This window comes from Lissotriton helveticus, chromosome 10, assembly GCF_964261635.1.
Source record: "Lissotriton helveticus chromosome 10, aLisHel1.1, whole genome shotgun sequence".
NCBI classification, from domain to species: Eukaryota; Metazoa; Chordata; class Amphibia; order Caudata; family Salamandridae; genus Lissotriton; species Lissotriton helveticus.
In genome coordinates, this window is record NC_136071.1 from 1021820728 (window position 1) to 1021845366 (window position 24639).

Here is a 24639-nt window from a genome sequence, read left to right on the forward strand (position 1 = left end):
GAGGTGCCTGGCACATTGCAATTTTGGCTTAAAGAATCGCAAAATACCACCTACTCCAAGTAGATGGCATTTTGCGATTTCCTGTTAAAATGCATTTTTTTTTTTTATTCAAAGTGCCATGTGGCGCACAGACATGCCCTTAGGGCATGTATGTGCGCCACATGTACTTACATGCACATTCCAGGGGTGCAACAGGTGTCCTTTGGACACCCTGGCAATCTTGGAATTGCTATTCTCAAATTGCGATTTTCTCATAGAAAATCGCAATTTGAGAATGTATCCCCATTCATTACTATGTGTCTCTTGGCCCATAGGAATGAATGGGACACTCATTCCTTAATTGCGATTCGCAATTTGCTAATCGTAATTAAGGAATTTTAGAGATTCGCAAAACAAATGTGATTTATTACATACATTCCATTTTGCAATTCTCAAATAGCGATCCCTTAAAAATCGCTATTTGAGAATCGCAAAATGTAAATTACATACATATGCCCCTACGTCTACTACCTCCCCCAAATCAGCTCAATACCTTTATGCAGGGGTTTTTAATAATGATTGTTGCCCTTCACTAACAGGAAAATCACAAGCTATTACAGGGACAGCACAATGCTTATTTTAATGAAGCTAGTGAAGCAGCCATATGATTCTGATTCAGTCTCACATGCAACTAAACAAAAAGAAAACAAATCTCAGAGTGAGTGGACAATCCAAGATAGTGGCGCTCATAAAGCAACCTTGTGTAGAATTATTTACCAAAGTAAGCGCAATGAACTATCAAGTCTTAGGACTCAAGAGAAGGTTATTCAGAAGAATCCGTGGTGCATACATTGTAGAAAAAAGTGTGCACAACATATACTTGGCCAGTATTGTTATAATGTATTTTCTTCACTATGATATACTTTCCTGCCTGGGCGAGAGGGGTGAGTTGTGTACATTTTCAATTTATGGTAACCTCCTCATATCAATGCCGACTTTAGGGTGGTGCAACTGATGCCACTGCACCGGACGCAAAGGTCCATGGGACTCCATTTCAATGACAGGCTGAGGCGAGATGAGAAAACCTTACATAGATCTTTGTGTGAGCTGCATTTTTCAGAGTATAACAACAGCATGGTTATCTGGTGATTAATGTACTTGATGGAGAGATCTGTGTTTTTTATATTTAAGTTTAGTACCATGTGTACTTCTCCTACTCTTGCATTGATTACCTCTTCCTTATAGCCACATTGCTGCGAAGCCTGGACTCTGCTTGCCTCTCGGACATCTCCATCTCCCAACATACCCACCTAGAAATTACTCTAGCCAACCCAGGCTCTGCTGCGCCCACATGTCCTCCACTGGTGGCTTCCACCCCATTTACTTAGAGACCCTGTCGATACCACTGTCATCCAAAGAGAAATTGTTTTGCATTTTGACACCAACAGCCTCCCTAAAATATGAGATCATAATACCCTGTGGGATGGATTCAAGACCACAATACAGGGGACTATCTCCTCTATTACCATCCGTCCATAGACAGGAAGCCTGACTGGTTGAATCTGGTCTCATGGCAGACATTAAGGCCCTGGAGCGCCTTGACCATGCCAACTTATCTAGGCACACCAAATGGCAACTAGCCATGCTTAGGTGTCAGTTGTGTGCTCTCCAGACAAATATGGCAGAGCGATCGTTGCTGTCCCTAAAGCAAAATACCTACAGGGTGATAAGGTGGGCTCCCTCCTTGCGCAAACAAATCCCACAAACACATATTTCTAATATCAGGTTGGAGGAAGGGACATGGGCTATTAATGAGACTGCAAAACAATAGGCATTCCATAGCTTCAATTAAGCTCTCGATACGGGGAACAATACTCCCCAGGAAAGCATAGATACGTACCTAAATTAATGCCCTTGGGAGCCCCTAGATTTTCTACACTTGAAACTCCGGGATTCTCCCATCATCTTGGGTGAAAGTCAGTGTGCTCTTAAGGAACTCTCAATGGGCAAAACCCCTGGCCTGATGTTCTCCCAGTGTCATTTTACTGTAAATTCCTCCCTCAACTCCAGGAGCACTTGTTGGCTCTCTCCAACTCTTTCACCGCAGACATGATCCTAACACCCACTATGGCGGGGGCAGAGGTTGTACTCATACCGAAACCTGGAAAGGACCCACTGTGCGCTTCTTACCTTCCGGTCACTCTTTTGAACACAGACGCCAAGATCTATACCAAGATACTTGCTAATCGACTGGAACCCTATCTACCTGGGCTCATTGACCCGGACCAGGTGGGGTATAAATGGGCAGGTAGCGGACATTATCTGCCGCCTTGCACATTTGGTAGAAAAAGCCCATGAGCACAACATGCATGCTTTCCTTTTCTCACTTGATGCAGAGAAGGCTTTTGGCCGCATCGACTGGAGCTTTCTAAGGACGACCCTTGTTAACATTGGACTGGGCCCTCGCCTGATCTTCAAAATCCTGACAGTCTACAATTCACCTTCTGCCACTATTGGTGTCAGTGGACACTCCTCTCCATTGACCTACCTGGCAAGGTGTACCTGACAGGGATGCCCTTTATTGCCTTTACTCTTCACACTGGCAGTAGAACCCCTAACGATTTGTGTTTGCCAGCTAGAAGACATCAAAGGCCTCCACTTTGACAGGCATGAGTACAAGGTAGCCCTTTTCACAAATGATCTCTTGCTGACCCCCTCCTGCCTTGACTCTTTGCACCCCACTCTGGTTTCTGTGCTGACTGACTTCAAAGAAGTCTCTGGCTTCAAAGTCAATATGACTAAATCGCAGGCCCTTAATATGACAATCCCTAAAGCCGACCTCCCTGATTTGATGGTCCTCACACCTTTCCTTTGAGCCCCCAAATCCATAAAATATCTGGACTAAAACTTACCCTGAATCTCGCCTCGTGGATGAGTGCCAATTGGCCAGAGCAGCCGCTACAGGTCTCCTGACTGGGCCAACTCAACTCTGTCAAAATGTCCATCTTTCCCAAAATGTTCTACCTATTCCAGACACTCCACACTGCTGTCCCCCAGGATGCTATCCTTAACCTTCAACAGGACATCCACACCTTCATCTGGGGGCAGGGGGGGGGGGAGACGCCCAAGGCTTTCTAATTCCATACTGATGCTCCCTATGGACCGAAGAGACCTTGCATGCCCCAATCACCTCAAATACTACTAGGTGGCCCATCTCGCCTTTATCTCGGAGTGGCTGGTTCAAGAGAGAGAGAAGCACTGGTTCCACATGGACTGTAAAGTGGTCTGCAGACCTCTGTGAGACTTGACATGGCTCCCTAAACACGCTCATCCCCAGAGCGCCTACATAGCCATCCCCACCAAAACAATCCTCGACATCTGGGATAAAAAGACATCTTACCACCTTCACCTTCACCTCTACCAGTACTCCTCTAGCTGCAAACCCAGAGTTCACCCCGGTATGACAGGCCCACTCCTTTATCGATTGGAGTGAAGGGGACTGCCGCACACTCCGAGACTTATTTTACGCCTACCAGATCAAAAACTTGAGCAATGCAAACACGACGTTAGGGTCCCAGAGTCAGCTCAACTACAATGCTACCAGCTGAGACACTAGGTGCTCCTCGCTCACAATGCCCAGGAGGCCATGCATGCTCTCATGTCCTTCAAGACCATGGTTTGGTCTTTCAGCACAACAAGGAGCCTGATCTCTTGCACCTACAAAGTACTCCAACACTCACCTTGCCCAAGACACACCACTGCCAAATCCAGTGGCATGCAGATACTACTGAGGGTATTTCTTAAAAGCAGTAGGACAATCTTTGGCAAGATGCCCACAAACTGTATAGGAGTATACCCCAAGCTGAGACGGCATAAACCCTGGCTCGCTTGCCCACCCAAAAGGTTCTCTGCCATGCTAGAGGTGTAATTTGGCAACAGGGGATTTCCTCCACATCTGGTGGTCATGCCCCCTCCTAGCAACCTATTGGAAGGAGGTCCTGAGCCACATCAAAGGGGTGGTAGGCTATCCTCTCTTTCACTCATTCAATACAGTGATCTTAGGTATCTGCCCTCTGACATTACAAGTAAGCATGGGCGGATTTTGCGAATTGGCAATCCGTGAAATTGCGTATTTACGGATTCGCAATCCGCAAAATCCGCGAACTCTCGCGAATTTGCGGATTTTTTATTTTTTTTTGTGTCCGCAAGGATTTCTGCCAGTTCGCGAGGATTTTGTACCAGTTCGCAAACGCGAACTTACTTTTCGGGTAGCAACGGTCGCGAACATGTTGTTTCTACATCTGGTTCATCACAGCACCCTCTGTTTCACCACTGCCACCCTCTGTTTCACCACTGCCACCCTCTGGCTCACCCATGCCACCCTCTGGCTCACCCATGCCACCCTCTAGTTCATCACTGTAGATTATGGGTGGAAAAGCACACCTGCCCTGCCTCAACTGACATAAATGAATTAGGGGCTGATTAATGTGTTTCTGAATTTGAACTTCCTGGCTGGAACCTGCTTCCTTATCTGTAATTGCTTTTTCTGAGCCTGCTGTGAGGGTCAGAGCAGGGTCATAGAATAGTTGCAAGTAGGCAACTGAACTCTGAAGGGGCCCCTCAGGAAGCACTACAGGGAATGGTTACTAATGATAAGATTGAACTTTTGCACCTGCTGAGTGCTTTCAGTTTTGCAGCATCCACAAAAAGTAATCCTTCCAGGCACTACAGGGAATGGTTACTAATGATAAGATTGAACTTTTGCACCTGCTGAGTGCTTCCAGGTCAAGATCCAAATCAAAGTGACCAGCACATGAAGAAAGCACTGAGAGGAGCCTGCTGGACAGGAACAGGAAGTTGGAGACTGTGGGGCACTTCCTTCCTCCCACACCCCCCCCAAAATGGACTCCTTGCAAAAAAAGTGCAGGCAAATGTCAACCTGAGGAGTTATTCTGATAAAAATCATAATTTTCAAGGTTTATGCTGCCTGCTGGTGGATTTCTTGTGCGAAATTGCAAATTTTGCAATCTCGCAATTGCGAGATTGTCGCTGCCCGCCGCATCTACGTTTTCGCAAGTGTTTACTCCCGCGAAATTGTATAGTATGCTAGTTGGCAAGTGCGACCAAGCAAAAAAAATCCGCTTCGCACGGATTTACGAATTTTCGGTAAGTTCGCGAGAGTTCGCGGATTGCGAATTTACCGAAAATCCGCAAAATCCGCGAGCGGAACGGATTTTACGCCCATGCTTAATTACAAGCCATAACACATGCTGATTGTGGGTTCATAGCTCACATGTTAGGGGTGGCCAGACAGCTTTAGCCCTCCAGTGGAAGGACACCTCAGCCCTGTCGATTGCTCAGCTGTTCTGATGCCTCTGGCATGTAATGGCCATGTAACTGCTCTCCCATAGGGTGTCCCTTTATGTCACGAAATTTACACGCACATGGCAGCCTCTGATAACTTATTTCACCTGCTTGGGACACTTGTGCTTTACTCCCCCTATGCTCAAAGCCTTCAATTTGTTTGGTATGTTAGTAACTTTTATAAAGTGAAGCGATTACCCAAGGGTGTCCTGGCGCTATATTATTTATCCTGAAGGCTGTGGAGTGGAGAAGTGTGGCTCACTGGTTAGAGGAGGCAGACCTGGAAGCAGAGGTCAGCCCAGGACCAGGGTTCAATTCCCGGCTCGGTGGGGTCTTGAGTCCTAAAATGTCCTAAAATGTCCATGGACTCGACAATTCTCGCTCTGGTGCCTACTCGATTCACGGGTTCACACTCTGCGACTCTGGGCAATAGCTTGCTTAATCTCCACAACGGCCCCTCGCGGCGGGATGCCTGGCTTTCACCTTGTGGATACCCTGCCGGGGTTATCTCACAGGGGAATACCAGGACGGGTTCCCTAAGCAAGCGCTTAGAAACCGCTTGGTGATTTGCGCTATATAAATTCCTGTACATTTACATTTACATTTACAAGGCACTGAGCAAGGAGGAAAAGATGTATTCAGTAAAAAGCCAGGCCTTCAGACCCTTCCTGAAGTTTGATTAAATGTCCCAATCGTAGAGACACCAATTGACCTGTAAGATACCCATGTCCCCCCACTCTACTAATACCAACCCATTCATGTCCTGACCCTCCCAACTCCCTAACCCGAGCAATTTGTCCACACTGGCCTCTCTGGAAAGGCATAGTTATACACGTTTAAAAATGACTATTCCTCTGTTTAGGTTTGTTCTGTTCCTTTCTTACCTTCCTTTCAGAAACTGCCATCCTCCTTTTCTGCGCTGAATTTAGCTGCCAAACTTCCTTTTAAACCTAGCACTGCTGTAGCCTTGTTGAGGGGCCTGTATTATACACTTGAAATAATGCATGTTGGTTCCAATGCCTTCCTGATTTATTGCCCTTTTGTATAATCTTGAACCACTGCTATGATCAGATGCATACTGCCGTTGTGGCTTTGTTCTTCATGTCTCCATGTTTCTGTTTATTCACAAAATGCCAATAAACAGTTTTCAAATAAAAAGAAAGTGCTGCATGCAAACTGCAATCATAGGTTTAGAACCTTTTTTCTTCATCTTTTGTCATTCAATCATTGTTAAAAAGAATTTCTTTGGGTAGTAACACATTTTTATTAGTATATACAACCCCAACCCGTGGGTTCTATTTTACTGTTTGTGGCAGCAGATTTATTAGGACTTTGTGCCAGATTTACATTACTGATGTGGCACAAACTTGTTGCAAAGTATTCTTTTAAAAATTCACTTCCAGAGCAAATCCTAAATCGTATTGGGAAGTAGCCCTAAAGTAACATGAAGTAGCCCTTTGCCCTACTTTGTGTCAAGGGGCGTACAATGGATGGTACATGGGCGTTAACAACCAACAACCATCCGATTTGATGTTATGTACTCTCATTGGTAGAAAGGGATTTGCACAAAAAAATGACACCTCCTCAAAGCACGCATAACTGTTCATCACACACGCAAAGTGGTAAAGTGTTTAACCTTGTCAAACCTTCCAGTACCAAACCTAATGCTAGCCTTCCAATTCAAAGCCTATGCTTGACATCATGTTCACACCCTTAAACTATGGTGCAAGTGTGTGCGTGTTGGAGCAAGGCAGCTGAAGGTAAGCCACCATTGGAGCATTGGAGGAAAGAGAAGCAACCCGCTATCTTAGTAGAGTTGACGCTGTTGTACTCTCTCCTTTTTTCACAACACAGAGCATCAACTTTGGTTACTTCACTGAGTTGTCTAAAAACGTACTGAATCTGCCCCACGTTTCTCCAGATAAAGCACTGATTACATATCATGTATCAGAGTATAAGAGACGTGTGACTCCTAGGCCTTGTGGCCATCATTGTCTTATATCACATTTCCTGTATCTAGATTTACGCATTCATTCATTGTCTCTTTATAATATGTGTGTGTGATGTAAAGCTCTCTGACATCTTACACTGGTATGAGGACTGCAATAAAAGAAATTAAGTAAAAGTGAGAGAGGGGCTAAGGAGAGATGAACGGCACTATTGGAGGATATTGGTGAAGTAATCAGTGGGGAGAAGGAAGTCACTGGGGCCTGGACTGGTGTCAACAAACATTGATGCGCTGTAACAGTTGGTGTAGATGTAACCACATCCACCCTGCCATTCGTGAGATCTGATAATAGTGGAAATTAACATCACAACATATCACACAAATTATGAAAGAGGGTTAAGAATGTCATGAACTTACGGTTACTCTTCATTACTCTGAGTCCTGGTCTTCCCAGACACAGTCCTTACACCCGAGATTTATCGCCAACAGCAGAACATATTGCCTAGCTGACAAAAAATAATTCCCCTAAGATTGCTGCCATTTACCCAGCCATCCCATGAAGGGGGAAACAGTGACAGCACTTCCTGTTCACATACCAAGCAAAGTAAAAACACAACATAACGCATTAACATACCTCAGCGAGGGGGGACGGGTACCAGAACTGTGCCAGGGAAGACCGGCAAGTTACCGGGGCAGTCAGATCTCTGCCATCACTGGAATTAATGTCTCATACATTCAAGTTTGAGGAAGCAAATGAGCCAGGAAATGGGGCACAAGAAGATACAAAGTCGCCCTGCTTCAAGGCACAATGTACAAGACAGACACCATCGCTCCCTGACTCCTCAACCACATCCTGGCATAGGCCAAGGTCAAGGGCAACAGATCCTGCAGATGCAGTAGCGGCTCACGGAGGAAGTGCTGCGGGTGGTAGGGCGGGGCGGGGGAGGAGCAGGGTGGGGGGTAGTAAACTACGGAATATGGCGAACAGCGGTATGTAAACAAATAAATAAAACAAATTTTGTTGTGCGCTGCATTGCATTTGGCAATGCAGCGCGTGCAATGAAATTTGTTTTATTTATATATTTGTTTACTTACCTCTGTTCGGCCGTATTCCATAGTTTACTACTCCCCACCCTGCTCCTCCCCACCCCTACCCACCGCCCCGCAGCACTCCCTCCACGTTCCGCTACTGTACGGATGTCAAATTAGCCGCAGCAGTCTCTCCTCCAATAGAACACCTCCCCACTCTTCATGCAGAACCTGGCCCCCAGAAATTGCAATGTCTGAGTGGGGTGTAATTGTGACTTTGCCTAATTCAAAAGGAATCTGAAATTCAGAAGCAGATTGCAAGAAGAAAAAAAATTGCCAATCATCGAGATAAGGGAAAAGGGTAATACCTTTACTGAGCATGATATCCACCAATGGTGCTAGCAACTTGGTGAACACCCCTGGTGCCGAGGTAAGGCCAAAGGGAAGGACTCTGAATTGAAAGTGCAGTTCGATCCACAGCAAACCAAATGTAGTGATGGTGAAGGGGAAAAATTAAACACATGGAAATATGCATCCATCATGTCTAGTGATGCCAGAAAATCCCCTTTGGTCAGAAAAGGAAAGATTGATTGCAGGGTCACATTCTTTACTACCCTATGAACCAGGAACTGATTCCGGGCCTTCAGATTGAACACTGGTCAAAAATCAACCGATGTCTTCTGCACCAACAAGATGCCAGATATAATTGCTGCCCTTCCAAATAACTATGATGCGATATGGCAAAATCGGGCAGGAGGTTCGCGGGGCGGGGGGGTTGCAATTTTATATAAAAAGAATCTGTCAGTAGTAAGATTAGTGTCAGAAACAGTGGATCTATCTGATCTACTAGGAGTAAAAATCACCCTGAATGACTCCTGTTTGGTACTGCTGTCAGTTTATCGCCCACCGAATTCCACCCCGTTATTTAATGAGCTATTCGCACCTATTATGTCTGACCTCTGCAAGAGATATAAAAAAATCGTGGTAGTCGGAGATTTTAATCTACACTGGGAAAACCCCCACAAGGATTTGGCTTCACGCCAACTGAACACTACAATGTCCTCATTGAGTCTCAAACAACTGGTGGAAGTGCCCACGCATATTAAGGGTCACACTCTTGATCTGGTCTGGACTTCAGACCCTAATGTCACCCTTAGTGGTGTTCTACCATGTATATGAACCGACCACTATTTAGTGAACTGTGAGATCCATACCAATGGGCATATGAGTGACTCGTCTCGGGGAGTCAGGAAAATTCGTAAATGGGATAAGGTTGACTTAATAACCCTGACCAAGATCTTCCCAAAAGTGGCTCGACCCTTTGTCACCGGATGTCACCTGGACCGAGAACTCACGGACTTAATGTGGAGCCTACGTCAAGCCATCGACCAAATAGCACCCGAATGGAATAAGCCCACTAAAGGACCAGGGAAAGGAGCTCCTTGGTTTACTCCGCTCCTCAGAGAGCACAAACGGAAACTCCGGACCTTAGAGAGAGCCTGGAGGAAAGCTAAATGTGACACAGCTAGGGATCAGTATAAAGTTTCTCTCCAAGTATATAAAAAGCTTATACTGCAGGCAAAGGCAGAGTATTATGAAGCCCGTCTAAATAAGGCTGGGAATGTCCAGAAAGAGACTTTTAAAATTCTATCGGAACTGAGCAAAAAATCAGAATGCTCAGGTACCAATATAGACTGCAATACCTTTCAGGGATATTTCCTAGAGAAGGTGGAGAATATCATCTCGGAAATTAAAAACAATACATTAGATGGATCTGACTTACATCTTGACTCCCATAATCCCGTAGATTGTATCATAGTGGAGTTCCCTGAGATCGACGAGTTGAGCTTGGAGCAACTGATGGATAGAACTAAGTCGGGCTCCCCAGCAGACCCATGCCCCCCTAGTGTATTTTGTAAGGCCCGCCCTATTCTGGAGGAGCGTCTTATCTCTCTCCTCAATGGATCTTTACGCACGGGGTATTTACCAGCGGAATTTAAAGAAGCGCGAGTTAGGCCCTTGTTGAAGAAGCCTGGCACGGATCCCGCGGTCTTGAAGAACTATAGACCGATTTCTCAGCTGCCCTTTCTGTCTAAAGTTTTAGAACGCAACAACAAAGGAGGAATGCCAGTGCTGATATATTCTTTTCCAAATATTTACTTTCACCAAAGTACAGACATCAGTTCAATACCTGGGTTTATTGCTTTTTAAATAGCTATTTATTCACAATGATTTGAACATCGGACATTTTATCTATTTCAATACATTTTTACAGATTGTATTCTTCACAAACAATAACTTGGAACACAAAACAATAAAAAGAATGTAATTTCAACCATCTCCACGCTCAACAAGCATATCACATTCACACCACTCTCACTCGAACAATGGTAAAATACATAGGGTCAACCAAAATAAATTGCAAAATGGTTGTAGGGGATAATGCAAACAAAAAATACACCACTACTGATTTAGCTTTCAGTTGTCAGAAAAAACATATCATAAACAATCAATGGGTGTATAAGCACAAAACCGGGTGACGTATAATTAAGGCACCAGGGTGGCAAAGGTTGACCCTACAAGGTCTACGCGTTTCGAATCCTCACTACTCACGGGATTCTCTTCAGGACCTTAGCACGCTCTGCAAAGGAGACAAAAACTGGAAGAGAAGACCAAATCTAAGTTTCTAATAGAGTGGTTGTAACCTCAAATCACTCCTAAGCACTACTACACCAAAAATTCAAATTCAGCTTACCCATTAGTGGAGCAGACGGAGAGTTATCTAAAAGTCAGAAAAGAAAACAAATCCACACACAAGAGAAAAGAAGAAAGAGTAGATAAGATATTAGTGCCACTCCTCAAAACCTGATTTCTGTTCTAAATGCCAATATAGACTTGTAGGTTACCTTAGCGAGAATTCCAGAGTAATCTTCATTAAGGGCAGTCTACAACGACAATGCGCGGCCAGCAGGGGTAACCCTAATGAATAGCGTGTATATAGTTTTAATATTCGCGTTCCAATAGCTGTACACCAGACGAATAAAACAATCACATAAATGCATGCGGGCACGCATAAATCAATACTATCGAATTGTGCTTACCGGGCAGAGTTCGTACTTCAAACCCGGAAGTGGATTCAGTCAAGTAGGTTAACACCAGGCGGCGTCTGGACAAATTTTAATACGCCGTGTTTCTAAAAAAATGACCAGGGTGGACAATATAAGACTCAGTTTAGGGCAAACTTGGGACAGATATGGAAAGCGCAATATCTAATCCCGGGGGCCGAACACTCACCGGTAGCGAGCCGCGTCTGGTTCCCAAGGTAAACACTTCGTCAATGGCCATCGGGCGGATGAAGACGCATGCGTGGCTCTAAGCCTGCTGGAAAATGTAGTTTCTACGGCGCGAAAAAATCGCGTGGAAAAACAAAACTGCTTCAGCATATTCGGGCTCTCTAGATTCAGAGGAGGGGGGAAAAAAGGGGGACTAGCATCACCATTATGTGGAAGCTCAATTAATTATAAACCATAACTCAGATGTCATCCTAAGGATCCACTAGTGAAAAAATGTTCAACTAGTGAGAAAAGTTGCATACTTTTTAAGAGTTGTATGTAGAAGAATGTGGATGAAAAGATTCTTCACGTCAGAATTCTGCTGCACAAAAGGAATTAAAGTTTGTAAATTTCAGATAATTCATTGAGACCTGACACGGCCGTGTCAAATTTAACGATTAGGAGGGCTTCTCTCCTAGACAGTTTTTGATCCCAATCGCCTCCATAAGAGTATTTTTCTATTTTAGAAATGACTGTCCATCTCAAGTCATTTATCTGGTGTTTACATCTATTCCAATGGTTAACCAAAGGCGCGGTCTGCACCTTCTGTTTTGACCTGGACTTGTGCTGCGAGATCCTTTGACGGATCTCTTGGTTGGTTTTACCAATATACAGTAGTCCACACGGGCATTTTATTCCATAAACAACGTACTTGGATTTGCAGTTGCTGAACATTTGATGTTTCCAAGAGATCACATTATGTTGGAAGAGCGTCCCTTCCACAGTGAGGTCACAGCACAGACATGTGCCACATTTGTGGTGCCCTGTGACGGGAGGCAAACCCATGAGATGTCTTAGAGTGGGTTGTTGTTCCTTCACTGTCGCTGCTTTAAAGCAGCGACCGTGAAGGAACTGTGGAAGGGACGCTCTTCCAACATAATGGGATCTCTTGGAAACATCAAATGTTCAGCAACTGCAAATCCATAAACAACGTACTTGACATCTCATGGGTTTGCCTCCCGTCACAGGGCACCACAAATGTGGCACATGTCTGTGCTGTGACCTCACTGTGGAAGGGACGCTCTTCCAACATAATGTGATCTCTTGGAAACATCAAATGTTCAGCAACTGCAAATCCAAGTACGTTGTTTATGGAATAAAATGCCCGTGTGGACTACTGTATATTGGTAAAACCAACCAAGAGATCCGTCAAAGGATCTCGCAGCACAAGTCCAGGTTAAAACAGAAGGTGGAGACCACGCCTTTGGTTAACCATTGGAATAGATGTAAACACCAGATAAATGACTTGAGATGGACAGTCATTTCTAAAATAGAAAAAGACTCTTATGGAGGCGATTGGGATCAAAAACTGTCTAGGAGAGAAGCCCTCCTAATCGTTAAATTTGACACGGCCGTGTCAGGTCTCAACAAATTATCTGAAATTTACAAACTTTAATTCCTTTTGTGCAGCAGAATTCTGACGTGAAGAATCTTTTCATCCACATTCTTCTACATACAACTCTTAAAAAGTATGCAACTTTTCTCACTAGTTGAACATTTTTTCACTAGTGGATCCTTAGGATGACATCTGAGTTATGGCTTATAATTAATTGAGCTTCCACATAATGGTGATGCTAGCCCCCCTTTTTCCCCCCCTCCTCTGAATCTAGAGAGCCCGAATATGCTGAAGCAGTTTTGTTTTTCCACGCGATTTTTTCGCGCCGTAGAAACTACATTTTCCAGCAGGCTTAGAGCCACGCATGCGTCTTCATCCGCCCGATGGCCATTGACGAAGTGTTTACCTTGGGAACCAGACGCGGCTCGCTACCGGTGAGTGTTCGGCCCCCGGGATTAGATATTGCGCTTTCCATATCTGTCCCAAGTTTGCCCTAAACTGAGTCTTATATTGTCCACCCTGGTCATTTTTTTAGAAACACGGCGTGTTAAAATTTGTCCCGACGCCGCCTGGTGTTAACCTACTTGACTGAATCCACTTCCGGGTTTGAAGTACGAACTCTGCCCGGTAAGCGCAATTCGATAGTATTGATTTATGCGTGCCCGCATGCATTTATGTGATTGTTTTATTCGTCTGGTGTACAGCTATTGGAACGCGAATATTAAAACTATATACACGCTATTCATTAGGGTTACCCCTGCTGGCCGCGCATTGTCGTTGAAGACTGCCCTTAATGAAGATTACTCTGGAATTCTCGCTAAGGTAACCTACAAGTCTATATTGGCATTTAGAACAGAAATCAGGTTTTGAGGAGTGGCACTAATATCTTATCTACTCTTTCTTCTTTTCTCTTGTGTGTGGATTTGTTTTCTTTTCTGACTTTTAGATAACTCTCCGTCTGCTCCACTGTCGGGTAAGCTGAATTAGAATTTTTGGTGTAGTAGTGCTTAGGAGTGATTTGAGGTTACAACCACTCTATTAGAAACTTAGATTTGGTCTTCTCTTCCACTTTTTGTCTCCTTTGCAGAGCGTGCTAAGGTCCTGAAGAGAATCCCGTGAGTAGTGAGGATTCGAAACGCGTAGACCTTGTAGGGTCAACCTTTGCCACCCTGGTGCCTTAATTATACGTCACCCGGTTTTGTGCTTATACACCATTGATTGTTTATGATATGTTTTTTCTGACAACTGAAAGCTAAATCAGTAGTGGTGTATTTTTTGTTTGCATTATCCCCTACAACCATTTTGCAATTTATTTTGGTTGACCCTATGTATTTTACCATTGTTCGAGTGAGAGTGGTGTGAATGTGATATGCTTGTTGAGCGTGGAGATGGTTGAAATTACATTCTTTTTATTGTTTTGTGTTCCAAGTTATTGTTTGTGAAGAATACAATCTGTAAAGATGTATTGAAATAGATAAAATGTCCGATGTTCAAATCATTGTGAATAAATAGCTATTTAAATAGCAATAAACCCAGGTATTGAACTGATGTCTGTACTTTGGTGAAAGTAAATATTTGGAAAAGAATATATCAGCACTGGCATTCCTCCTTTGTTGTTGCATTCATTAGGCTCAGCCTTGCTGATCAGAGCCAGCCCTATTTTGTTATTAGTAAAGTTTTAGAACAGCATGTCCTGAAGTTTCTATCTCTTCACGTGGAGTCTCACTGCTTACTCCACGAGCGACAGGCAGGGTTCCGAGCACACCACAGTACCGAGATGGTGATGCTATCGGTGCTGGATGAGCTAAGAGGCATGGCTGACATTAAGAAACCGAGCGCCCTGATTCTTTTAGATCTGTCAGCGGCGTTCGATACTGTCAGCCATGTCCTGCTCCTGGAAAGGTTAGACAACATGGGGGTAAAAGGCATGGCCTTTAACTGGCTGAAATCTTTTCTTCTAGGAAGAACTCAGAGGATACAACTGGAAGATATGATATCAGACGTGGGGATTCTAGAATGTGGGGTGCCTCAGGGCTCCGCGTTATCCCCACTACTGTTCAACCTATATCTTCAACCTCTGATTGCATCTTTGGCCAGTATGGGATGCAGAGTCTTTAACTATGCTGACGATACTCAGCTTGTACTGAGTATTGATAACACTGAGGCTGCGCAGCAGCAAGCACAGAACATCCTGAGATATACGGTCGGGTCGATGACGAGAAACCTGCTAAAGATTAATCCAGACAAGACTGAGGTTCTGGTTATTCCATCTGCCACCTCACCTTGGAGTAATCTCTATTGGCCACAGGAGTTAGGGCCAACTCCGAAGCCAAGTATACAGGTAAAGAGTTTGGGGATTAAGCTGGACTGTGACCTGTCAATGGGTAGCCAAATTTCTGCCGTTGTTGGGAGCTGTACGAATATCATCAGGCAGCTACGCAAATTAGTGCCCGTCCTCTCTCAGTCTATGTTGCGAACAATTGTAGCAGCAACCATTATGTCAAGAATAGACTATGGGAATGCCCTCTATTTAGGCCTCCCCAAAACCCTTATGAACAGACTACAGGTCGTGATGAATGACGCGGCGCGTCTGATCTTTAGACTTCCCAGAAGGACCAAAGCCTCTCCTCTATTACGAAGCCTACATTGGCTCCCTATGAAAGAGAGGGTAGAGTTTAAAAGCCTATGCACGGCCCATAAGGCAATTTACGGCCAGGCTCCTGTATACATCAAAGACCGGCTGGAAGTATATAGTCCAAAAGGGAAACTTAGATCCTCTGGCTCTCAGTTGTTGACCTGCCCCCGGTTTAAGCTGGTGACCAAGGGAGGGAGAACATTCTCAGTGCTGGTTCCTCAATTATGGAATAAGCTACCTGAGGAACTGCGCAAAGAGGCGAATCTCCTACGGTTCAGAAAGTGCCTGAAGACACTACTGTTTGGGAGGGCTTTGGTTGGAATATAGGCTGGCTGCTGTGTTACCTTCTTGTGGGACATATAGTTGTTGTATGAATTCCATCGATTTCCGAGCGCCTAGAGACCTGTAGGTTATTGGCGCGATACAAATCCAATATAACAATAACAATAACAATAACAACAATAACAAGAGAATGAAATAAAACCCTTCACCTATCTCTGATGCAGGAACTAGAACCACTGATAATTTTTCCACCAATATCTGAACACTGTCCAACAAAGCCTGACACCTCACTGGATCCCTTGGAAGAGACGTTGACTTTAACAAAGTGTGAGGCAGGACAGAAAACTCTAGGTGGTAACTCTCCAAAACCACCATGACCACCCATTGATATGGGGCAGAATGCTACCAAATTTCCCAGAAAAACAGGAACCGAACACCCACTGGTGGTAATCTTTTATAGTCATGCTTTAGGAGAGGCTGCTCAGTGGAAGTACCAACTCCTGGCTGGAACCAGGCTTTATCAGCAACTGGAGAGCCCATGACCCTGACCTCAAAAGGACTGATACGACCTCTTAGCAAGAGTAAAGGCCGTCTTGTAAGCAAACACCTAACCGCAGAAAGCAGACCGAACAGGAGCCAGCAATTTTCTGTTCTTGGCAGTCTTTTTGGCAAGATCCTCTAACTGCTGCCCAAACCATTTAGTATCATCAAAGTGGTTTCATGGGCTGGGTCGCCTTCCAAGAACCCATCCAAAAATTACACCATGCCACTACCACAGCTCCAGATGCAGTCGCAGAGACACATAGATTGTTAAACGACAGGTAAAAGCAAAAAATGAACCTCCTGTTCCATCACACTCAACAGAGCAGAAGGATCGCCACCCCCTTCCTTTGAACAGCCAGAGATTGGAAATCCTCATGTAATAATTGCAAAGCATAATTAACATGAGTATTCATATGAATACCAAAATTTGAAGCTGCATGAGAGCTCTTCAAAGCAGTCTCCAACGTTTTGTTCACTGCATTCGGAGGCAAGGTATCCTCTGCCAAAATATTGCCCTGGGTTGAAAGTTTAGCCATGAAGTTATCCACCTTAAATATAGGTGGAAACCCTTCTGAAAAGTTCCCCACAGGGTACTTTTAGATAGTATCTAAGGAAAAGTGTTCTTGACCACCTCCTAACATTCACGAGTAAGTACTTTACAAATAGCCCAATTGAGTGGGACCATCTCAGGCTCAGCTCTCCGATACTATGCAAAAAAGCCTCTTCCTCAACTACAGTAGGAGCAGGTCAGAAATACACAAATTTTGCTGTACATGGAACAACAAAGTGGACAGCTCTACCCCAGGGAGTAAACATTCCCTTCTACTCACCTCTGCATCATCCCCATCTGGATCCACAACAACAGGATCCGCAAGCTGAGGGATTTTAGAACCCGACAGGGCTGTTATGTTTCTGCAAAGCCATCTCTACTACTTTATCTATCATAACTTGAAACTCTTTTATGAAAGTTATAGCTCTTGGGGACCTGCTTCCTCCATGCTTCCAAAAGCACTGCCAAAATCCACTGCTAACACTCCAAGTGACCGCAATGAACTTTCTGGTGCAAGCCTGGTAGAGCGCCAGCACTGAACACATGAAATCATGAGAGAGAAAGAAGCAACCATGGGCGCTATCTTGGAAGAGGCACTGGTACTGGTACTGATATTATTATTATTTTTTTAAATTTCACTGAAAAAACTATAGGTTTCAGGGGCGTTATAGTTAGCTGGACATTTCACTTGGTCAAATCTCTAGAAATTCCCCCGTAATAGTTAGTTCAGCTAACTATAACTTGCGCCCCGCAATGCACTGCTGATAAAGTCACATATTACATCACTCATTACATGGTCAGTGACATCACTCATGACATCACTCATGATTTTTTCAGTGGATTTTTAAGGTTTTTTAAATGCTAATTCCTAACTATAACGTGCCTGAAACCTATGTTCTTTTCAGTGAATTTCAAAGGATTTTTAAATGCTAATTTCTAACTATAACGTGACTGAAACCTATGGTTTTGTAAGTGAATTTCAAAGGTTTTTTAAATGCTAGTCCCTAAGGTCAAACTAGCCCACCAGGCGCGCCATTGCAGAGAGGTGTAAAAAGGGACATGGCCTGGACCACCTCTCTCCAACGCAGTGCAGTGGCGCTTACTGGAAGCACCTGGTGGGCTAGATGGCCCCAGGGTCCCTCAGGATTGAAGGGGAATTATTTCACCAACTTAAAACGCGCCACAGGGTGTGTTTGCACACATCAACTCAGGCCCCGTCCCCTCCCTGCTCCACTGTGTAAACACACCCTGTGGCCGTTTTAAGTTGTGAGATTTAAGTCCCCTTGAATCCTGAGAGTCCCTAGGGTCAAACTAGCCCACTAGGTACCTCCAGTAAGCGCCGTTGCAGAGAGGTGTAAAAAGGGGCACAGCCTGGACCACCTCTCTGCAACGTAGCGCAGTGGCGCTTACTGGAAGCACCTGGTGGGCTAGTTGGCCCCCAGGGTCCTTAGGATTGAAGGGGAATTATTTCCCCAACTTACAACGCACCACAGGGCGTGTTTGCACACATCACCTCAGGACCCGTCCACTCCCTTCGCCACTGTGCAAACGCGCACTGTGGCCGTTTTAAGTTGGGAAATTAAGTCCCCTTGAACCCTGAGGGTCAAACTAGCCCACTAGGTACCTCCAGTAAGCACCACAGAGCTGTGTTGCAGAGAGATGTAAAAAGGGGCCGGGCCTCTGACCACCTCTCTGCAATGCAGCTCCCTGGCGCATATTGGAGGTACCTGGTGGGCTAGTTGGCCCTCAGGGACCCTCAGTATTGAAGGGATATTAATTCCCCAAATTACAACTCGCCATGGGGCACATTTGCACAATGGTGAAGGAAAAGGGCGGGGCCTGAGATGACATGTCTGCAAACACGCCCTGTGGCGCGTTTTAAGTTGGGGAATTAATTCCTCTTCAATGCTGAGGGTCACTCAGCAGTGACCAGGATGGAACCAGGAAGGAACCAGGCAATGTTGGGAGCAATCAGGTGGTTGTTGAGGAGCTTCTCTCCGCTGTCACGTGGGCTCTGGGGCATCTACGAAGTCCAGGAGCAGGTCACGATCTGTCCCACAAAGTCTCTCGCCGTCGGCGCTGTCGGCTTCAAGATTGGAGCAAACAACACTTGGCAAAAGTAATCCACGCGGAACTGGAAGAATTCTTCTCACTCGGACCAGGAAGGTCAGAGTGGGGGCTCCTTTTCAGGAGAGCTGGTGCAAATCTGGAGCAACCAGAATCACAAGTTGTATTTCGTTTTTCGTTGGCACAGGGGCCACAAGCTGGCTGGCAAGGGACTGGCCAACGCGTTGAGCCAAAAGAGGCAGAAGGGCCCCACGCAGCACTCGTCGAGTGTGGAGGGCTGAACTTCGGTGCAAGAGTGGCTCAGGGTTGGGGCTTCTCAAACCCCGGTGTACAGCTTCGAGGGTCACTCGTGGGCTGCACGGTCAGCATCTCGTGGTCTCTCCAAGATGGCGTGCCCCACGCTTCCGGTCACCTCCACGGGTCTCAGCTCTGCAGGGACTGTGGATCGGGCTGTTAGAAGGCAGGCAAGCTTGATCTCGTCGAACTCTGTTGCTCGAGTTCCGGCGGGAACTGCAGCAAAGCAGATGTCGAGGTGCTGGATGGTGCCTGTTTGCACAGGGTGGTCACTCCTTGACCACAAGGGAGATTTTTCAGTCTTCTACGTTGAGTAGGATGTTGAAGGGTCCAGAGTTTTGGTTCTTATGTTTCATCAGGATAATCTGAAGTGCATTGGCACTGCTCCCACTCGTATTCGAATCTGGGGGGCTGGATTACCTGCTAGGTCCCCTCCTATGGGTGGGACCCAGGAAGGGGGTGGATACACCCCTTTCCTTTGATCCAGGCCGCGCTGGGACTGGGGCTGGTGTGCCCCAGAACCGGTTTGACCGGATTATGCAAGGGGCAGCCTTGTGCTCCCCATGCAGTGTCTGGTTTCTTTCAAACCTCCCTGCTACAATCCACTATCTCCTGTCTGGGGGGGTGTGACACCTCCCTGTGACAGGAAACCCTTTGTCCAGGCCCCTTTGGCTGAGTTTCGGTCAGCTTCAGGGGGTCAGACTTGTGTCTGTGGCAGAAGCATCCATTTTGTGGATCTGAGGCCCTTTTAGAAATTAACAGCATTTAAGTAAAGTAACATGTCTTACCCCTCTAGAGGGGTGGAATGCTATCCCCATTGCCAGAACTGGCGAGGGGATAGTATTCCAAATCGTATGACACCTTACACGACATGTTTTGATAAAGCCAAACCAAAGTTGCTATATAACCGCGAGGATTATAATGCACTTAATAGTATATGGTATGGCATTATCCTGAAACAGCTTAGGGATTTGTTCCCGAGGGCTGCAGACAGGCTCAGCTCATGCTAGAGCTCCATCTCACATTAAACCACGCACTCTGCATTCAGGATTGATAAGGCCTTCCATAGGAGTGACTCACAGGTTTATATGTGTCTAGATATAGGTTTAGATATAGGTATACTATATCTAAGCAAGGGGTGATTACACCACCTTGCCCCAGCTGAGTGATCAGCCAGTTGTGTCAATTTAAGAACCAGCCAGGGGTGGCAAAAGATATGCTGTAGCCCCTGGTAGGCCTTGGTGGCACCTATGCCCTGAGCACCTATAGTGAATGGTACAGGGGCTAACAAGGAGTCCATTTCCAATTGTGGTATGTACCTATAGCACATGTATTAATAATTTAGAGAGAGAACAGCAGGCTGGGGGTCTGATTAGCAGGCCCACAGCCTCAGTAGTCGAAAACCAGTGAAGCAAAAAGCAAGAATTTGGGGTGACCATAGGATAGCAGACCCTACTCTCCTACACAACCCCCCCCCCCCAAACGCAGGGACATTAAACTAATCTTGACCAGATAAGTCTTCATGTTCCAAGTGGAAGTACCTGGAGAGACCATCTGCATTACCATGGTCAGTCCCTGGGCGGTGCTCCACTGTAAAGTCCATTCCCTGTAGGGAAATGGACCACCTGAGCAGTTTGGGATTTTCACCCTTCATCTGATTTAGCCACAATAGGGGCTTATGGTCTGTCTGAACTAGGAAGTGAGTTCCAAACAAGTATGGCCTCAACTTTTTCAGGGCCCAAACCACAGCAAAGGCCTCCCTCTCAATAGCTGACCAACGTTTCTCCTTGGGGGTCAGCCTTCTGCTAATAAAAGCAATGGGCTGGTCTTGACCATCTTGATTAAGTTGTGAAAGCACAGCTCCCACCCCCAACTCAGAAGCATCTGTCTGTACAATGAACTGTTTGGAGTAGTCAGGACTCTTCAGGATAGGTGCAGAGCACATGGCCTTCTTCAGGTCATCAAATGCCTTTTGACAGCTAACTGTCCACTGAACCTTTTTTGGCATCTTCTTGGATGTCAAGTCAATTAATGGTGTCAACATGGACCCATAGTTCTTCACAAACTTTCTGTAATACTCAGTCAGGCTCAAGAAGGCTCTGACTTGTGTCTGGGTAGTTGGAGGAGCCCAGTCCTGTATGGTCTGGATCTTGCTCTCCAGTGGCTGAACCTGACCTCCACCTACTAGGTGGCCCAGGTATACAACCTTGCTCTGCCCTATCTGGCACTTGGTAGCCTTGATAGTCAGGCCTGCCTTTTGCAGGGCCTCCAGAACTTTCTTCAGGTGGATCAGGTGATCCTCCCAGGTGGAGCTAAAGACAGCAATATCATCTAGATATGCTGCACAAAAGTCATCCAACCCAGCAAGGACTTGGTTCACCAACCTTTGGAAAGTGGCAGGTGCATTCTTCAAACCAAAGGGCATTACCACAAACTGATAATGTCCACTAGGGGTAGAGAATGCTGTCTTGGCTTTTGACTCTACAGCTAGTCTGATCTGCCAATAGCCAGCTGTCAAATCAAATGTGCTCAGAAACTTGGCAGAAGCCAATTTATCAATGAGCTCATCTGCTCTTGGAATGGGATGTGCATCTGTCCTAGTGACAGCATTGAGACCTCTGTAGTCCACACAAAATCTCATTTCTCTCTTTCCATCTTGGGTATGAGGTTTTGGCACAAGGACTACTGGGCTTGCCCATGGGCTCTCTGATGGCTCAATCACTCCAAGCTCCAACATCTTTTGCACCTCAGCCTTTATACAATCCCTGACATGGTCAGGTTGCCTGTAGATCTTATTCTTCACAGGCAGACTGTCACCAGTGTCCACCTCATGGGTGCACCAGTTAGTTTGACTGGGTGTGAGTGAAAACAAGTGTCTGTGGGCTTGCAAAACTTGTCTGCAGTCCATCTACTGCTGGTCAGTGAGGCTGCCTGCCAAGGCTACTCCATCAACTGAACCATCATCAGGGTTCTGGGAAAGCAAGTCTGGGAGAGGGTCACTCTCTTCCTCCTGTTCCCCATCTGTGGCCATGAGCAAGCTCATGTCCTCCCTGTCCACAAATGCTTTCAAACGATTTACATGAAGCACCCTGTGGGGGCTCCTAGGGGTTCCAAAGTCAACCAAGTAGGTGACTTCTCCCTTTTTCTCAATGATAGGGTAGGGTCCAGTCCATTTGCCCTGGAGTGCTGCTGGGGCCACTGGCACCAACACCCACACCTTCTGCCCTGGCTGGAACTCAACCAGAACAGCCTTTTGGTCATGCCAAGCTTTCTGCAGTTCCTGACTTGCCTCCAGGTTTTTGGATGCTCTCTCCATATACTCAGCCATCCTGGAGCGGAGCCCAAGTACATAGTCCCCAACATCTAGCTTAGGCTTTTTGAGAGGTAACTCCCATCCTTCCTTCACCAAACATAGTGGACCCCTCACAGGGTGGCCAAACAAAAGTTCAAAAGGGCTGTAGCCAACCCCCTTCTGTGGGACCTCTCTGTAAGCAAAGAGCAAGCAGAGTAAAAGGATGTCCCATTTCCGCCTGAGCTTCTCTGGTAAACCTTTTATCATTCCCTTGAGGGTCTTGTTGAATCTCTCCACAAGCCCATTGCACTGTGGGTGATAGGGTGTGGTAAACTTGTAGTTTACTCCACACTCCTTCCACATTGCTTTTAGATATCCAGACATGAAGTTTGTACCTCTGTCTGATAACACCTCCTTTGGAAAGCCCACTCTTGAGAAAACTGCAATGAGGGCTTTTGCCACCACAGGTGCTGTGGTGGTCCTTAGGGGAATTGCCTCTGGGTACCTGGTGGCATGATCCACTACCACCAGTATGAATCTGTGCCCAGATGCTGTTTGAGGATCCATGGGACCCACAATGTCTATTCCAACACGTTCAAAGGGCACCCCCACCACAGGTAGTGGTATCAGGGGGGCCTTTGTTGTGCCACCTGGCTTACCACTGGCTTGGCAAGTGACACAGGAGCGACAAAACTCCTTGACATTTTCTGACATATGAGGCCAGTGAAAGTGTGGAACAATCCTGTCCCAAGTCTTGTTCTGGCCTAAGTGTCCTGCAAGGGGAATATCATGGGCCAAGGTGAGAAGGAAACCCCTAAACTTCAAAGGTATGACCAACCTCCTGGTTGCACCAGGTTTGGGGTCTCTAGCCTCTGAGTAAAGGAGTCCATCATCCCAATAAACTTTATGGGCACCTTGGGCATTCCATGCAGCCTCATCAGCAGCTTGCTGTCTGAGGGGTTCAAGTGAAGGGCAATCTAATTGAGCCTGCCCCAGGTCTGCCCTTGAGGGTCCCCCTGCCCCCAGAAACTCAACCTGATCAGGCTCAAGTTCCTCAGAGACAGTCTCCTCTTGGACTGCAGAATCAGTTTCCTCTGAAATCTGATCCTCAACCTGGGGCAAGGGGGAAGACAAAGCCTTAACCCTCTTGCTCCTTCTCTTGGGTTGTGGTTGGTCTATTGTTCCAAGATCCACCACTGGTTCAGGAAGGCACTTCTTAGCCTGAGTCCTTGTCACTGCAAGGACATGTGCTGAAATCCCTAGCATTTCTGCATGAGTCCTGTACTCCACTTCTGACCAAACTGAGCTTTCAAGATCATTGCCTAACAGACAGTCTACTGGGAGGTCTGCACTCACAACAACTTTCTTTAGGCCATCTACCCCTCCCCAGGAGAAGTTCACAACAGCCACACTATGGGAAGTAGTGGAGTTGCTTGCATTGGTCACTAGGTAACTTTCACCTAGTACAATCTGTCCAGGGTCCACAAAGTCAGGTGTCACCATAGTGACACTGGCACATGTGTCCCTGTAGGCCTGAGCCAGTTTCTCATTTATCAAAGGTGTCTGCCTATATTTGCCCAGGTTACTGGGACTCACTGTAGTGGACAAAGCTAAGTCCACATCATATAGGAGAACTGCCTGAGTAGGGATTCTGACTAGGCCAGATTCCATCTCAGTACCCAAGGTTAACCCAACTATACCCTTAGGTTGTGTACCACCACTGTTAACTGTACTAGGGGGTGCAGGTGCTTTAGGAGCTACAGTGGTGGGGACTGGATTTTTCTTGGTGCATTCACTGCCCCAGTGTGAAACTGATTTGCAGGTATTACACCAAGGTTTCTTTGGGCCATCATTCTTCTTTTTCTTGTTGCCATTTTGGGAACCACCCTCCTTATTACTAGTTTGGGGGCCTGAAGACTTCTGGTCCTTTTCTTTATCTTTCTGATTTCCACCCTTCTGGTCTGTTTTCTTCTGGTCACCACCTTGGT